We start from the raw sequence: 5061 nt of genomic DNA, 5'->3' as shown, positions 1-5061 counted from the left end.
GAACTTTTTGATTCATTTCTCTTCATCTTTCTAAGAGTTTTTGTTCAATACTTTCTCTTTCAAGAAAAGTTCATTGACCAAAAACTTGTGCTATTCTTTTTCTTCATTCACTTCTTTGTCTTGCCAAAAGATTCAAAGGACTAACCGTCTGAAAATTCTTTTGTTTCTTCCTTTCTCCCTCTTGACAAAAGATTTCAAAGGACTAACCGCTTGAGATATCTTCTATTTCTTACAAAAGATTTCAAAGGACTAACCGCCTGAGATATCTTTTGTATCCCCCTCACAGAGAATTCAAGGGACTAACCGCCTAAGAATTCTTTGTCCTAACACATTGAAGGCTATATCATTTGTTTTACAAGTAGAGGGTACATCTACTTGGGTTGTTATACTGAGAACAAGAGAGGGTGCATCTCTTGTGGATCAGTTCAAGTGAAGGGTACATCCACTTGGTTGTTCAAAGAGAACAAGGGAGGGTACATCCCTTGTGGATCTTTGGCTTGTAAAGGATTTTACAAGGTTGAAAGAAATCTCAAGAATCGTTGGTTGCTTGGGGACTGGATGTAGGCACGGGTTGTTGCCAAACCAGTATAAATCTTGTGTTTGTCTTCTTTTTCCCTACACTCTTTAATTTCCGTTGTGTACTTTTATTGTTTCTGTTCTTTACATTCTTAACTTAGTAGTAAAAGCCTAGTTAAATCTAGTAACATTAAGAAGGATAAATTTTTTAATTAGTCAAGACACATTAATAATTAATTCAACCCCCCTTCTTAATTATTCCGAGGCCAATTGATCCAACACTTCTCTCCCTATACCTCTTATTCCTCCATCCTCCTTCATCCTTTTTATATCCCTCATCTTCTCCATGAGAAGAATTAGATGATCTTACCTCTCTTCTTCGCTTTATATTTTCAATCCTCACACTTAAAGCTTCACTACTCTTATGTATTTTTCCCAAACTCTCCTCATTCTTCTTTCTCATTCTCTCTATCCTTTCTTCATTGTCATAACTCATTCTTCTCATTTGATTACCAAGTTTAATCATCTGCGCCATGAACCTTGCGGTTTTTGGAGATGGTGGAGTAGCATGTCCACTTGTAGAAGCCATACCTACAAGAAAAGTTAGTACACAAGTAAAAAATAGAATAGGACCTCACCACTTTTATAATATGCACTCTTTCCTTTTACCACTCTTGCTTCTTTTTAGTTCTTATGCAAAACCTTCAAGCTCAAAATCAAGAAGTATTCAATGTGAAATATGTCACAAATCAAAACTCAACTCAAGAAGTCAAGAAAAGAAATACTCTAAGACAAAACTAAGGAATTTTAAAGACAAACAAAAATAATGAAAGGAATACTCAAAAGGAATGTCAAGGAAGACAAACTAAAAGACTCCAGAATGAAGAAAAGGATTGTCCAAAAATTGAACTATACTAGATGTAAATAACCAACCAGACACAATTTTTTTTTGAAATAAAAGTATGTAAAAACAAGAAAGACTCTGAATGCATATTTTTTTTTCGTTTTTATTTCTTCCTTTTTTATCTCTGCACTTTTTATTTTATTTTGGCACACAATTCAAATTTGAATGCAAATATGTGATTGGGAAAATCCAAATCTAGACTGTAACAAAATTTTTCCTCCAAATCTAAAAACTGGATTTCTTTCTTTTTTTTAACTTCTTTCTTTCCTTTTTTTTTGGACGAATTTTAATACTATATTTATAAAAAGAAGAAGATAAAAAGATATTGGTACTAGATATAGTTCAGAAAAGAAAGATAGACTCAAGAAATAAAACAAAGGAAGATAAAATAATAATATAGAGCTAAACAAAAAAATGACAGAACAAATGAATGAGGAAACACACATGAAACAGAAAACACAAAGGATAGATAACACCTAATTTCAAGAATAGAATTGAGAATGGAAAGAACAACGCCACAATCTTTGGAGATTGATAAGTTGAGGATGATTCACCACAAAGAATATAATTCTTTAACAAAAACCTAAGGTTTCACACAATAACCAAGAGAGACTCTTAACTGTGTCTAATATGAAATTTCATAAAAACTTCCCAACAAAGTGTTTAAGGAGTCTATTTATAACTCCTACTAATAATCCTAAATTAGGCCCAAGGCCTAATAACTAATCTAATAATTAGAAGACTTAAAAATAACATTAAAAAGGTAGCAGCCCATTACAAGTCCAAAAATAGGCCCAAAAATATAATTAAAAACGAAAATAAATCTTATTCTAAAAGTTGGCTAAAATAAATGAGCTTTGCTTCTTCTTCTTTTCCTCCATGAGAGAATTTAGTCTCCTGCCAAGCTCTTTTTGAATCTCTTACTCCTTGCTCTATGATTGGTCCATCCATGTTGAGTCCACCCAAGCCAAACTCTTCCTCCTTGGGCAGTCCTCTATCATAAAACATCTTGCAACAATTACACATTAGCCTAACTTAATACGTTTGACAATAATACGTAAATATAAAGTTTAAAACAATGAAAATGACAAATTTACCTCCCACGAAGGGTCTCTATGGCTCTGACAAAACTGCTTCCACTTCTCCTTGCTTATGTCGTACTTTTCACATACTTTACCATCCTTGTCCTCCTTGTCATCGACAAGAGCCCATTTGGAGGTCAAATCTGACTTAAACTGTCTTCGTCGCTAACCTACAGTTTGAAGTATTTTTTTTTCTTCATCCTCAAATCGGATGCTTCAGGAATATCAAATTCAGCCTGAGAAACAAAAAATATATTTTATAGTTAGCCAATTACAATTTAAGAATTTTAGTATGACCAATTACAACAAAATGCAACATTTAATTGAAATACCTAAATATCCTCTCAGATCAAATCCTTTTGAGTTGTAGGGACTTGTTTCCATTTATCATATGTAGCATCCACCTTATCGTAAACGACACCCCAAATATATTCTTAACTTCTTTTTGTGGGGACCATCTGCTTTCCTAGTGGCAGGATCCACATGAACCAATGGTCTCTCCACCCCAACTAGTCTAGTAGCCAATGATCTAAGTCATGTCACTTTTCTTGTCCTCTTTAAGGTAGACAGGGAATGTGTTGCTGACTCAGGAAGAGGAGGAGGAAAGCTGGGTTATGTAGCCATGTGCTTGTTAAAAAACAACATTAACTAAACAATGTCTAAAAACTATATTAAGTTATGTAATTGAATGGAATTAAAGCAAGTCAATATAAAATAAATTACATTATACGATGTTAATTAATTGTCCTTCCTCATGATCATTACGATTTGCATGCACGTCGTCAACTTCTTCTTGCATGATGTTAGGCGATATTTGTGTAGAGAAAGGACTGACACAAGTATCAATGGTTGAATCATCATCTTCAACATTAACACCAATTTTTTTTTCCATGTAGAATCACTGACCACCTTTCATCACAAGGGTCTTGAACATAAAATACATGTTTAGCTTGAGCTACCATGATGAAAAGCTCTTTATGATAAGCGAGCTTCTTTAGATCTACCAACGTAAATCCAAAATCATCAGTTCACACACCGATATTGTTATCAACCCACTTACACTTGAAAACACAGATAGTGAATTTGATATAATTAAGCTCCCATATTACTTTACTGACTCCAAAGTAAGGCATGAAAGCTAGATGGGGATTGTCATCATGTACACTAGCAAAGTGTTGAGATTCAACCCTTAGACTAACCCCACTTCTTTGCATTGTACTATTGTCATCTTGTGATTTTGTGTAGAACAAATACTTGTTGATATCGTATCTTGTCAAGTTACAACATTTCTTTTAGGCCCATCTGCTAACCTCCTTAACATTTCAGAAGCATTATCATCACTAAAGATTGTATCTTTAAATCAATTTAGGAAAGTCTTGTTATGCTCTTTCAACACCCTATTTGTGGACATTTTTGGATTACTTTCCTTCACTAAACCTTTGTGACGAACTATGTGTGGCAAAAATTCATTACTATTATTCAATATATACAAATGAGCTTGTTGAAAATCTTCTAGACTTGGAATGATAACATGCATTATTGAACCCTTACCTTTCACTCTTTTGTCATGCCGAGACTCGAGAAGCCCCACAAGTTTTTCCTTTTCAATGTACTCTGATCAAAACTCTATAGCTTCTTTTGCAATGTACCTTTCAATAATGGATGTTTCAGGATGATGTAGATTCGTTGTATACACTTTTAAGATCTTCATGTATCGCTTAATCGGGTACATCCACCACAAATAAACGGGACCACAACACTTCATTTCCCTTACCAGATGAACAATTAAGTGAACCATGATGTCGAAAAATGAAGGAGGAAAATACCTCTCCAACTGACACAATATAATAGTAGCCTTGTTTTCCAGCTCATCTAATTTGACAAGATCAATGACTTTGCTACATATGGCACTGAAGGAAAAGCATAGGCAAGTTATGGCATGCCTCACTTTATTAGGCAAAATGTCGTGTATTGCCATGACTAACAGTTGTTGCATCAAGACGTGACAATCATGAGACTTTAAGTCAATTAACTTTAGATCTTTGAACTGTACAAGACTCTTAATATTTGAAGAGTATCCCTATGGGACTTTGAAATTGCATAGACACTGAAAAAAACTTTTCTTCTTCTTTCTGGACAAAGTATGACAAGTTACAAGCAAGTATATTTTCTTACCATTAAACCTTGGATGTAACTGGTCTCATATACTCATCTTAGCTAGATCTTGACGAGTATTCAAACCATCTTTTGTCTTGCCTTGAATGTTAAGAAGTGTGTCGATGACACTATGACACACATTTTTCTCCACATGCATAACATTAATACAATGTCTAACATCTTGATCTGACCAATATGAAAGATGAAACAATATCAACCTTTTCTTCCATATGCAAGTTTTACTTTTTTTTCCTCCTTTTGGATCTTTCTAAATATAGTATTCATGTCTTCAACTCGCACTTTCATGCTCTTTCATGCTCTTGACTTCCATTAAAAGCTTTTTTCAATCGCCGGTAAAGGTGATAAGGTTTCAGAAAACGTTGATGTCGAGTGTATACTATT

The sequence above is a fragment of the Glycine soja genome, chromosome 4, assembly GCF_004193775.1.
Source record: "Glycine soja cultivar W05 chromosome 4, ASM419377v2, whole genome shotgun sequence".
Classification (NCBI taxonomy): domain Eukaryota; kingdom Viridiplantae; phylum Streptophyta; class Magnoliopsida; order Fabales; family Fabaceae; genus Glycine; species Glycine soja.
This window is presented reverse-complemented; position numbering follows the sequence as displayed.